This window comes from Rhinolophus sinicus, linkage group LG05, assembly GCF_036562045.2.
Source record: "Rhinolophus sinicus isolate RSC01 linkage group LG05, ASM3656204v1, whole genome shotgun sequence".
In the NCBI taxonomy this organism is placed as follows: domain Eukaryota; kingdom Metazoa; phylum Chordata; class Mammalia; order Chiroptera; family Rhinolophidae; genus Rhinolophus; species Rhinolophus sinicus.
Genome location: NC_133755.1, coordinates 52,129,081 through 52,143,006, shown reverse-complemented (window position 1 = coordinate 52,143,006; position 13,926 = coordinate 52,129,081). Strand labels below are relative to the sequence as shown.

At 38.2% G+C, this 13,926-nt stretch overlaps 1 protein-coding gene and 1 pseudogene across 2 annotated transcripts in view; one reads left to right on the top strand and one right to left on the bottom strand.

Annotated features, from left to right (window-relative positions):
• The window catches only part of EXOC6B (exocyst complex component 6B), a 626,283-nt gene that overhangs the window by 97,187 nt on the left and 515,170 nt on the right, over positions 1–13,926 (top strand). The gene's annotated exons all lie outside the window — the stretch shown is intronic.
• On the bottom strand, positions 12,891–13,656 carry LOC109435204 (LIM domain transcription factor LMO4.2; annotated as a pseudogene).

The following is a 13,926-nucleotide window of genomic DNA, read 5'->3' as shown; positions in this document are numbered from 1 at the left end:
GGAAGCTGAGTAACAAAAAGTTAAGGGAGGTGTGTCTTATTTTCCTTGTTTGACCATCCTTGATTGTAAAATCGCTAATACTTATAGCATACTTTCTGTTTGCCAGACACTGTTTTGAATGCTTTACTTATAGTATGTCATCTAATGTTCGTACAACGAGTGCGTGAAGTGTTTGCTATTATTGGCATTTCACAGATGTGGAAACTGAAGTATGGAGAAGTTTTCTAACTTGTCCACGGTCACACAATTAATAAGTAGCAGAACGCAGACTTGAATCCAGGAAGTTGGGCTCTGAAGCCTGCGCTCTTGGCCACTGTGTATACTGCCTGTTTGGTTCGCTTCAAGGAGAATGTTGGCCACTGGAATGTGTCCAGAGGGTAAAGGCCTGAATTGAAAGGCTGTTTATATGGAATAGTTGAAGAAGTTGAGATTGTTTAGTCTGGAGAAGGGAAGGGAGGGATCAAGATCTTGTTCTCAGCGATCCTTTGAGGGCAAACATAAGATAAATGGTGATTATAGGAAGGCAGATTTATAAGAACTTTGCAATAGTTGTTGAAATGGGATTTGTTGCCTTGTAACGAACTTCCTCACACTAAAGATGCTTCAGCAGAAGCTGCATAAGTATGTGATGGAGATGCCGAGAAAAAAATTGAGCTTTGTGTCAATGGATTTGGGCAAGATTATCTCTAAGGTTCCTTTTTTTCTGTATATTTCTATATTAAAGGGGGATCTTTCAAGTGATCTAGTCTGTACACAAGTGCTTCTGTAAATAAGTGCTTCTATGAAAAAAGACACACTATTGATTTCCTAATGGAAACATGGCACTTATGGTGTGAGAGAAGGGGTGTGTCCTGATTTATTTTTGTCTAAAACATGAACTTTTTTTGGTAAATAGCTTCATAGCATTGGTAGGGAATTTTTTGCACATTGTGTTACTGAAATAGGAAACAACGGAAAAATGGCTACCTTTTCCAGTTCACAGATTCAGTCATTAGTAAGAGATCAGAGGTCCCATCATAATAACCATTGGGGCTCCCCTCTCCCTCTCCTGTTTGAAGGATAATGAAAGAACATTAACTGGGGGGCTTCCTGGTTGTAATGGAAGGGCTCTAGGAAGCTGCTACATCAATTTTCAAATTAAGAATTTCAGGGTATCAAATATAAGTGTTTTAAATTCATTTTGAGATTACGATTAATAGCAAGACAAGTTTAGACTATAGAAAAGATACTGAGTTGTAAATATTCTGACTACTGGCAATCACTTCTTGGTTTTGTAGGGGATAGTTTATAAGAAGACATTTTCATTCTATTTTTTCTTTTACATTTATTTGATTTTTTTGGGGTAATTATTAAAAATTATACCCCAGTTACCCTGAAGTGTATATTCTTGTTTGGTTTTTATTTCAATTAATATTTTATTGAACATCTACTATGAACCAGGTACTATTCTAGACTCTTTTAAGTACATTTCTTTTTTCAATTATGAAAGCACACATGTTTAAATAAAAGCTACAGTTATAGAAAAGTAGAAAGAAAAAAGTCACAATACGTTACCCAAACGTTACCATTTGTGTTACTTTGCTGTTTTCCTTCTCTCCCTCCCTCTTGTCCTCATTTTTCTCTGTTGTATCTTCCTCTCCGCCCGCCCTCCATCCTTTTTCTTTCATCTTATCCTTGATAGAATTATAGCAACCCATGGAAGGAAAATGTTTCTGTGTACTGGCAATATCGGAAAGATTGCTTCATGTGTGAAATGATAGTGATAACTACTCCAGTAGGATTATTTTTGAGCACTGAGTTAATGTATATACAATGTTCAACAGAGGACTTGTTACATAGTTTAAAAATGTTTATTATTTTTAATATTATTTTACAATTTTGAGCTGGATTGATCCTTTAATGTTCTAGGTGATACGGGTATAGTAAGATTTCCTAGGTTAAATTGCTGGGTAGTTGAAGTTGAATGATTGCTGTCTAGTTTTCTATGCTTTTCTCATGAATTGATACTCTATGTAACTTTCCCCCCATGTTCTTGAGCCATCATTACAAACTCAGACATACACCCCAAACTTTTTTCAGAAAAATGATCAGGTATAAATTGTGCCCCACATGATGTGTGGTGGAATTTCTCTGCATATCCCTGTGATAAGCATTTAATGGAGCACTTAATCCAGGTCAAAATAATGAAAAATTGCTCAATAAGAGGACATTTAGCATTGCCCTTGTTCAGATCTGTATGACTGGATATTTCAGTGTCTAATCTTAGTATGAGACCCATGTTTATCATTATGATACAGAGTTCTTGACTACTTTTATGTTCTACCAAATACAAATGTTTAACAGACTCTACCCCACCCTCCCCCTTAAAAAAAAGACTTTACCAACACATTTTTTCTCTCCTTTGAGAGTTAGCTTGGTAATTTGGAGCATATAACCACGATGTTTGGGAGCTATCTGTTTCCATTATTGCAGCCTGATTGCCCATGGTTTAATCATCAGTAGTTAAGAAGGAAAGCAAAAAATGGCTCCAGGTTGCACAGTACCATAAAAAATTTCCACCTGGAAGCAATTTTTTCTAAAAGCCCTTAGGGACTGTTGTCACCCTCCCCCTTCCATTGGCAACAAGGGCCAGAAACACCAGTTCCCTTCAGAGGCAGGTCTTGTTGCAGTTTAATCATCATCTTTCTCCTAGCTTCCAGAGGAGGTTAGAGGAGAGCTAGGGAAATAAATTATTCCCAGACCCTTCCCTTCTCCTACAGAAGATTTCCTTGAACCTTCAAAGTTCCTCCTTTTCGTCCTCGGATTCTTTCTTTTTTTATTTAGCATTTTAGCTAAAACACAGATTATTTGCACTGCTAGAACTTGAATTTACTTTTTAAGTAAGAATGTTTATTATTAACGCTAGTGTTTGTCTTTGGAGAAAGTTTAAATGTTGAAACACTTTTGGGCACTGCTTTCAGCCCTTTGTCACTTTGTAATGCCTTCTCTGTGGGATACAGGCGTGGTTCCAGGAGTAAACCCTCAAGGAACTCTTGGTCCTGTCGGTCCTGTAGGGAAGGTAGACGTGTAAATAAGCCTTTACAGTGTAGCATGCTCAGTGTAGTGGCCTTTAAAAACTATGAACAAATAAACGTTTCAGAACAAAAGAAGATCAACGCAGCTTTCCACCAGTGCGTGTTATTAGTGGTGGTGCCCATTCATTTCTAGGGTAATACTAGGCATTTGTTCACGAACTTTATGGCAAAACAGGATGATAGTATTTCTGGTGACATTTACTTCAAACCACACATGGTTTCATTGGTTCAAGGCCATTTGAAATTTACGCAGTGTCAAAATGAGGGCCAGGTGGTAAACGAGGATGCAATGGCTGTTAAGGAGTACTGCTTACCCAGTAGCCCGTCCTATCAAGGATAGGGCTAGGTGCTTCAACAGGTTTTGTTTCTTCATTTTTTAAAATAGATTTTTAAATATACTTCTTTTAAAAATTAGACAATTATATACTGCAACAGATTTTTTATTATAGATGAAGTTGGTCTCTTCTGGGAAAAGATGCCTAATATCAGCCTGTCAGTAACTAGGAGAAAAGTAACCCTCAATATGAATATTCAAAGAATGGACTCACAGTCCTGTTTGCTACAAATGCCTCCAGAAAGTGCAAGCTTAGACTCTCTGTGGTTTGATGAACAGTTTCTTAGGTCCTACCTTATTGATAGGGAGGAGAGCTTCTATACCAGTTTTAGTAGTTGTACTAAGGAGGGAGGTTTTAAAGAAGGAGTTTTGAGGGGAGTATTGAAGGATGGGTAGGAATTTGCCAGACAAAGTGATAATAAGGAGATTCTGGGCAGAGGAACTACATAGTGTACTCAAGAAACTTCAAGTACAGTCTTAGAGTGAATGTGGGGAATATTCAGAGGTAAATCTGTACATGGAGGGGTCTCTTATACTATGCTAGGGACTTTGGACTTGACCCCAAGGCAGACTTAATTGTAAAGTGGTGTGTGTGTGTGTGTGTGTGTGTGTGTGTGAGAGAGAGAGAGAGAGAGAGAGAGAGAGAGAGAGAGAGAGAGAATGAAGTGTGATCAAACAATATGGTGAATATTTAAATAAAAAAATTTATTACAGTAAAAGACACATTGCCATTAATCCCCTTCAAAATACTCCCCCTCACTTCAAACACACTTATCCCATCATTCTTGCCACTTTCTGAAGCAGTTCTGGAAGTCTTCTTTTGTGAGTGTCTTTAGTTGCTCTGTCATGGCTGCCTTAGTGTCCTGAATCATTTTGACTTTGGAGAAGAGCCAGAAGTCACATGGTTCCAGATCTGGTGAATAAGGTTTTTATTTGACAGAAATAAAAACCATATACCTGAAGGGATGTGTGACACAGAGCATTGTCATGATGGAGGATGATTTACAGGACACTTTAAAACACACCTTCTCTCAACCGTAGCTCACACCCGACTGATTGCACCAAGCAAGTTGACACTTGCCACACACTGTTTCTAAGGTTCGTTGTGCTGCTTCCTATATTGAAGATCCCTGCCTTTCTGTTGGATGGCACTCAGCAGCAGCATTCACCGTATTTGTTTGATCACAATGGAAAGGCTCCATGTCACACATCGCTTCTGGTACAGCAATTTCTGTGAAATAAAAACATTATGGTGTGTCCTCATCCACCTTATTCACTGGATCTGGCATTCTACGACTTCTGGCTCTTCCCCAAAGTCAAAATGACCATGAAAGGTGAACATTTTGAATCGATTCAGGACATCAAGGCAGCCACAACAGTGCAAAGAAAGGCACTCATGAAAGAGGACTTCCAGAACTGCTTCAGAAAGTGGCAAGAACGATGGGATAAGTGTGTTTGAAGTGAGGGGGAGTATTTTGAGGGGGATTAATGGCAATGTGTCCCTTACTGTAATAATTTTTTTTAGAATTTAAACATTCCCTTTATTTTCTGGTCATACCTCGTATGTGTCTCATGATCACAATTTCATTTAAAGAAGATTACTGTGAAAAAAGTATCAAAGATGGATTGTTAGGGAAATAAGGAGAGGTGAAAAGAAGAGATAATGAGGATATGAGCCAAGGCAGGGGAGGATAGGGAGGAAGAAAAGCATAGAAGAGACATCATGGAATTAGAATTGGTAGGTCTTGGTGATTTATTAGTTGGAAGGACGTGGGAGGTAGGGAGTGAGGAGTCAAGGTTAACTTACATATTCTAGTTTGGGTAACTAACTAGGTGGCTGGTGGTACCTTCATTTGAGATGATGAATATAGGAGGAAAGTAAAGGTTTGGGTGGAAAGCTGATGATTTCAACATTTGACACGCACAGTTTGAGATGTTTTTGAGGATGAATGGTGGTTAGATATTGAGGTTTCTAGGGTTTGACAAGGTATGCCCTGGGGTTATTGATTTGGGAACCAGAGATATCTAATAACAGTGAAAGCTGCAGTACTGCTATCTCCAAGGGAGTATATACGCAGAGTGAGAGAAGATGAAGGCCAAGTAGGTACTGAGGGCCAGAAGGAAGAGTTATTGGACATTGAGAGGGGAATGTAATGGAAGCTCTGCGAGTAGAGGTTAAAGGAAGAGGGAATGGTTAGCAATGGCAGAAAGGCGAGTCAAGTAAACGACTGGAGAATGAGTATTTGATTGACAGTTATTAGGCTTTTATTGACCTTAGCAAAAATAGGTTCTTCGCAGTGATGTGGGTAAGAAACAGGTTATAGTGGGTTGAAAAGCAATATGAGGAAATGGAGACAGTGAGTGTAGATTGCTCTTTGAAGATTTTTAACTGTGAAAGGAAAGAAGAGAGCAAAAAGGATGCAAGAAGGAAAATTATTAGAAAAGAGATTTGAATTTAATAGCACCTTAAAAAAAAAAGATAATAAAAGCCCCCTCCCCCTTTAAAGATGGGGACATGTTTTGTTAGGAGGAAGAAGTCAATTGAAATGAAACATTTGAAAGTACAGAAATTAAAAAAGTATTGATGGAGTAACACTCCTTGGTAGAGGAGAAATGACATTTTTACAACATAGGATTAGTCTTATACTGAGGCGGGCTATCTATTTCATTGAGGTAGCAAGGCACACGTGTACAGGTAGACAGAGATATAGATTTGTGTATTGGAATGCAAGACATTTAGAAGATTCATGCCTAATAAGCCTGAATTTTCTTTATGAAATAGATGGCAAAGTCATCTGTTGTGAAAAAAAGTTGCAGGATCGAGGATGGGATCTTAAAGACAATGGCAACAGTTTGGAATAGATACTCTAGGTAGTGGAAGAATGAGTTGATAAAAGATACACCAAATATTCAGGTGGTTCTAAGGGTTCCTGTGCTGGTATAATTAGCTCTATCAGAGTAAGGTTCTGTACCCTACTGAAGTAGAGCCATGAAGAGAAAGGACAGATAGGCAGCCAGCTCTAAATGCTGATAGATATAACTGAACAGTGCTGTTCCTGTGTTGGGAGACCACTTTTGGGTTTTGGTTTTTAGGTCTGTCTTTTGATTTCAAGGATAACAACTTCCTGTATCTTTTATCAATTCTGGGCAATTCTCGTTTATTTCTTTGAATATTAACTGTTTATTATTTCAATAGAGCTCCCATCACACTCATTGTGTTCTCCATGTTCTTAACCTTTCTTCATGTTTTCTGCTACAGATTGAATATCTGTGTCCCCTCAAAATTCATATGTTGAAATGCTAACCTCCAAGATGATGGCGTTAGGAGGTGGGACCTTTGGGAGGTGATGAGGTCACGAGGGCGGAGCCTTCATGTACAGCATTAGTGCCCCTATAATGAGAGCTTGCTGGCACCTCTGCCTTGTGAGGGTACAAGGCGGCTGCCCAGAAGAGGACCCTCAGCTGGCGGTGCTGGCATCCTGATCTCTCACTGCTAGCTTCCAGAACTGTGAGAAACACATTTCTGTTGTTTGTAAGCCATCCAGTTAGGGGTATTTTGTTACTGCAGCCTGAGCAGACCAAGACATTTTCCATCTTCTGTCTCTCTGTACTGCATTTTGTATGAGTTTTATATATACCTCCCAGTTAGATATTGCCCCTTCCCATTTATTAAATGTTAAATATTGACTATTATAGTTTTTATTCTAAAAGTTCTATATGTCTTCTCCAATTTGTCTATTTATTTTTTACTTTTTTGTAATTTCCTCATACTTCTTTAAACATATTAAACATTTATTTTTAATTTACACATATTTATTTCTAAGCCTTTGCACATCTGATTTTGTTACTTGTGTTTCTTTTGATTCTTGTTTAATATGCTTTGTTTCCTTGTGTGTTTTATGGTTCTTGATAGTTGTGTTATTTGTGAGGATTTCGGAAGTTTGGGTTAAGATGTATTCCTTTAGAGAGGAGTGGCTTTTGTTTAAGTCAGTTTTGTGGGGGCACTAACAACCAGACTGGGATTTGAGGTATCTCCCACCACACAGATAGACTTAACAAGTTTCAAACTGTGGTTACTTTTGGCCAGGAAGTGTCAGTAAAGAACCATTTGTGGATGAAATTGGACCAGGAATTGAATGTGACGTTGGCAAGTCTGGTTCTTTCTCAGAAAATCAGGAAAGTGTGTGTGTGTGTGTGTGTGTGTGTGTGTGTGTGGTTTATTTTGTGCATATGTGTGTATATCACACATGTTTATAGATATATAGCATATACATTATATAACACACATATGCATATATAATGTATCCATAAGTATGTATATATATGTATTATATATAACATACACATCTATAAATGACTTCACTTAAATTTATTACAGTTGGATTTAGTGATTCTGGGGGACTTGATTGGACTAATTTTGTTAAGCCTGCATTAAATCTACACATATAAGGAGACCAGGACTGTTCTCTTAAGTGTTTCCACTACCCGCCCCCACTGGTTTGTTTTTCTGTATTATGATCTCTGTCATTGGAACCATAATAATAGTTTTAAATGTGGAAACTCTGAAACATTTCTTCAATTAGTATGCCATCTTTCTAAATCCTTACATAACTCTTCAGAGTATTTATTTAATTAAGTACTTAATGTGTTTTGTAAAGGATCTTGAAGCATTTTACCAACATACCCTACATTCAGCTCATTCTGATGGTGGTATGTGAAGTGAATCAGTAGTTTCATTTAGCTCCACCTTCGCATATTTAAGTGTTAAAGTTGACACTTTGAATTCCATGCAATGAAACTGGAGCTAATCTACCAATGTTAATTATAACCTTGTATATAACAACTGTATTACTACCCTGCTCTCAGCAGTTTCCCAGGTTAGTCAGTGGACTCCTCAGGCTGTAGATGGATTATTTTTTTTTGACAGCCACATCTGTAATCCAATTTTTAGCTGCCGTATTTCATGACCACCGCTGAAAATGGGATACATTTTTTTGCACTTAATACAAATTGGTACAGAGGCTACTAACATATCCTGCAGTGCCTTTGTATCTTCAGTTATTTATAATGATTAATTGTTCTAACAGCGTGACGTTTTCATGGTAGTAGTTACGGGATTCTCTATACCCTTAATATGGAGTTTCCTTGCTTTCATTAGTTTATTTCCTAATAGTCTGTTATTGATTTGAGTGACATTTTTGTGACAAGTTCCCCTTCGCCACTCTCCTGTGCTGTTTAACCAATAGCAGGCTTTTAGGAGGCTCTTCAGCTACGTGCTAGTTGACACTTCATCCTGTTTTTAATCCCTCTAAAAATAGCCATCACAGAAGTGTGGGGTTCCCTTTCTGCTTTGAGGGAGGTCTCCTCACAGCATTATTTTGGTTGCATGAGCTATCTTGGTGAAATTATTTGGATACCTTGGTATCTGCACGGGTGAAAAAAGGATTCGAATGTATTTGATCTCCTGTGGAAAGTACAAAAACATTTGGGTATCGCCTACAGCTTAGATGTCATTAACTAGCATATGCTTCCCATATCATTGATAATGATATACAATGATCTTCTTTCACTTTTATGCCCTCAGAGAATCCAAATTAGCATAGTAAGTCTGAATTACATTGATAGACAATCCAAAGTAAGGAAGGGAAGGGACTTTAAACTTCTGTTGACCTCCTGCAGTTTCTCTTTCAACATCATGCTCAAGTCTGTTTTTCTACTTTATTTTTAACTTTTGGAATAAACAAAAAAACTGATGATGTTTTTATGGAGCTTAATGAGAAGAAAATGTTTCAGGACTAAAACCATGACACAAGTGAAAAAACATATATATGAAAAAGAAAAGACTACAGTAAACTCTGGAATTTTTTCTTGGATGAATCAAAAACAAAAAGCAAATTGTTCAGTCTTTTGCATCTTGAAGTTCTCCTTGGTTCTGAAAACATCTCAATAGACAAACTTTGTTTGATGTCATTCTCTTTTGCATCCATCCCTGAAAAAATCACAAACCCACGTTATTTAGTCTCCAACCCTTCTCTTTCTCCACCTTCAGCATCCATGGAGGATCTCCCTCATGCCAAGCCCTGTGCTAAATGCTGGAAATAAAATGGGAGACACAGCCTCTACTCACAAGGCGATTCATGTTCCAGTATGGGGAAATTGTCAAGTGAATGGGCAATTAAAATATAGTTTAATACATTCTGTGATGGCATTGATACCAAAGGAGGAGCACATAACAAAGTCTATGTGATTAGAGAAAAGTAAGGCGCAAGCTGAGACTTGCAGAGTGAATGGGAGCTAACTCTTAACGGGAAAAAAAGATGAAGAGCAGTGTAGGTCCTGGGAACAGTGCTCCTTAGCATTGTGTAGACTTTGACTTGCTGTTGGTTGTTTCTTTGAAGACTGAACAATGTTGTGCATTTAGAATACTTTGCTTTGCCAGTAGCAGAATATCAACAGAAAGTAGAAATAGGAAATTTCTCTTAAAATAGAAAATTCATTAATGCTCATACAACGTGAAGTCTGGAGATAGGGCTGTTTAAGGATTGGTTCATCTTCAAGGACCCAGGTGTTTTCCATCTTTTCCTTTGGCCATCCTCAGATTTTTGGCAATGTCTTCTCTCATATTAGTATGGTTGCTGCTCCCCAAGCATCATATAGGACAAGGACGATGTCCAAAGTAGGAAAAGTGGCTTCTTTTTCTGTATCCTTCAGGAAAGAAAACCGTTTCTTGGATCCTCGCCAGACTTCCCTGTACTTCTCAGTCTGTGAGAGTTTTGTCACTGACTGGTGACACAACTGGTCACTGACAAAGGGAACGGAATTACCATGACTGGTCTACAGATAGTATTTACCCCAGTGCTAGATGGGAAGGTGAAATACCAGAGCACATTGGGTCTCTTCCAGCAGGAAGAAGAATGCAATAGCTTTTGTGTAGGTGTAACTAATAGGCAACTGACTCATCTTGAAGTAGAAATCTGTCTCTCTCAACCACTTAACTTTATGTCGGGCTTCATATTACATTAGCTTTTCCTAATTGTGTTTTTTTTTGGGAGTTAGACCCATATGTATCAGTAATAAGCAATGTAATTTTGATTAAGGCATTTAACTTTTCTTGGCCTCAGTTTCCTCCATGGTACAATAAGAGCTTTATATTCCATCTTTGAAACCTCTTTCAACTCTAACGTTTTAAGGGTCCAAGGGACTTTCTTGCTTTCTTTGCTCTAAAAGGACATGGCCTGATGTACTGCAGGGGGCACTATCTAGCTGTGTGAATTTGTTAGATTACTTCATCTTCTTGGGTTCCAGGTTACTTATTTATAAAATGGGGATAGTGGCTAATTTATAAGTTACATAGGATTTAAGTGAGATAACATATGCTCATATTTATTTTTCTCTTCTGACAAACAGATTTGAGCTGAGGTAGGCTCTAGTAAGTAATATAATACTGTAATGGTTTAGTACAGATGAATGATAAATATTTGTTGCATAGAATTCCTGAGGTGCCATTTTATAAGTTAAAATCTCTTAATATGCACATAAAATCTAGGGAGGATGTTCAGAGGTATGTACCAGACATAGACACTAGGATAAAACGTTTTCCATTTTGCAAAAACCTGTTGTTCGTTTGATAGTGTTTGAAAATGAGACTTCATATAGCAGCACTTATGTCATTGAGTCAAAATATAGGCTATAAAAAAATTGTTAATTTCCAAGCATTTCTTCTTGTTTACCTTTTACTAGGTACTAAGATTTTCTTTGGATTAGCACAAATAATTAAACTAGGGGTGCAGTTTATTTCACAGTCTTGTTTGACTGTGACACACCTGGATATGTCAAAAGCATATGACTTTGTTCTTCAGATCCTGCTTTCTATTAGAAATAGAAATTTAAACATTAGAGTACTTAATATAAAATATAATTTAATAACTAATTATAAGTGTTTAACCAGCCGGTACTGCAGAATATAGTTTTTAGATTTTTCAGCGGTCTCTATTTCCCTGCCATATCAAGCTTAAATTTCAAAGAATGTTAGAAATGAGCCATCACTAGATGGCAGTCTTTCTCTACTTTAAGTCATGGGGGAGGTATTCTGTGCAAGTACAATGTTGACTAGCAATTTTAGATTAAACTTCAGTATGTCTGTGACCTTTCCAGAATTTCAGACTTGTTTATTTTTGTTTTTCGCATTTTATATATGATAGATGTATTAGTTTGCATTGAGTGTATACTTGAAATGCTGATCAAGGTGAACTGGTAGGTAGTGATCTATGATTGCCTTTTCCTACGGTAGGCAACTAGAAACAAAACCTTTAAATCAGTGGTTTTTAACCTCTTAGACAACCAAATGGAAATCATGGATCAATTTCCCTTAAAATTACATATATGTGCTTCTCTCTGTGCACACAAAATGTACATAAAGTCTGGAAATCGTGTATTTCCTGGTGCATACCCACGGAACACAAATTCATTAAATATAGTCTCAAACTTCTGTTTAAATATGTGAGTTTTACATTTTATCCTAACTTAAAAATTCTCAAGATAGTCAAGGGGATGTACTATAAGCCTTTCATGTTATTCAACGCTATTATAATTCAAGAAGACATTACTAGAATCATAAAGGCTTACATAACATAGGAGAAACAGGCAGGGGCGAATGATAAGGTATAGAAAGTTCATTAACTTGTTTTGAACTACCTGTTTAAGCTATTCTGAAAATGTATGATCTTTACATTATTATTGACTGAACTTGAAAGTGGAAGTGAATTGTAGGGATTTAGACTGGGCTAATACTTGAGAGAAAATGTAATTGATTGCTTCCTATTTGCTGAATGAGAAAGCTGAGGGTGGGAGAGATTACCTGAGTTGACCAAAGACTCAGAGCTAATTACATTGCTAAAACGAAGGCCACACAGTCAGGCACCTAAAATCCATGTTTCCTTTCTTTGATTTATGTTTTTTTATGGGAATTTCAGGGAGCTAGGGAGTCATTCTTTTTTTCCCTTTAAGTTTTTGTTATTTAAATATGCCATGCTACAGCAAATGTCTCCGAAAATATCACAAATAAACTATCACAAGGGAAAATTTTTTTTCTTTATTCAGCTAATTAGAAATAGGAAATTTCTACACAGTAGCTGCTATGAGCCTGATTTAAAAAAAGAAATTTTTTCCCCCTTCATCATGGGAGTAGCAACATTCGGGTGAAAACACTTACATGCATACATACATTGTATTTTACAAAGACACAATAAAAGTGTTTGCTAGAGTATCACAAAAGCCACATCCTTTTCTTTTATCTCATGTTCAGTTTTGATTGAAACACATTTCCTTATGACACATAAACACATAAAGAGCGAGTAGAATGTTGCTTAGTAAAGCACAGGGCCCAAACTCTGGCCAATGCTCTGCTACTGGTGATGATGGTAGAAAGCAGATTTGAATGCTTCTTTTCATTAGCTTCATCAGTCATTTCCCTTCTCCCAAGCTGTGCCCCTCCCCCCAGATGTCCTCCGGTGGAACTTTTCATTTTCTCTGCGGTCTTTCATTAGCCCAAGTTCACAGAGTCCTTAATGTTCATATTTAGACCTTTAAACACACCAATAAATGCAGGAAGGGCAGTCAAGACTAAAGATGCAGTGGCTTGGAGCTGGCACTGGCGCTGGCTACAAAGGTGACTTGTCTACTGAAGAAGACACTTGGGATCCACCCGTGATGAACAAAATCTGAGATGAAGGCATGCATTCTGCATTACTCTGGCCTGTTAGCAGACCTTCTGGTCTGGCAGTCGTGGATTGTTCTGAAGTGAATTCAAATGGCCATGGATGAGAGCTGTAGGTCTATCCTGTTAACAAAATAAACTGCCACTGATGTGGTGAAACCGCCAGTCTTCTGGGACCAGGCGATTCTGGCAGGGAGAGCATGTGAAACCCTTAAGATGATATACGTTGCCTTGAGCCTTCACGACGTTTTCGCTCGCAGGAGTGACTGTCCCCACGGGCTGCAGGCACCGCTATTTCCAAATAACGCCATGTGGTCATTTCTGCAAAGGATCGTGCCGCTCTTGGTGTAACAGGACGTCGATGTTGCCCAGACGCGCCTGGCAGCAGGAGCTCTTCAGGCAGCGTCTGTGCCAGTAGCTGGCCGTGGCACCGAGCAGAAATCTGTCCCCAGTCTTGCCCCCGCAGTCTGGGCACCGCTTCCGGGTGAGGGAGCTGATGGTCACCCGGGGCGGCTGCCGCCTGGGTTCACCATGACCTGCTTTCCCCTGTATTGTGATATTGAGAGAGGCTCGCGATATGTGAGCGAAGCGCGCCAGCCGTCCAAGGCGCTAGGGGGTCATTATTAACATAAGTAACACATTTCTTAACTTTGGAATTTTCTTCTTGAGGTTGTCTTTTGGAATGTTAATGTAGATCTTTGGAGGGAGAGAAAATGAAAAGTTTTGCGTAGCAGGAGGAAGTAGATTGCTACTTAGAAATGTTACTGGTTCAAGATACAACTGAATTGGAAACCAAGAGCTAC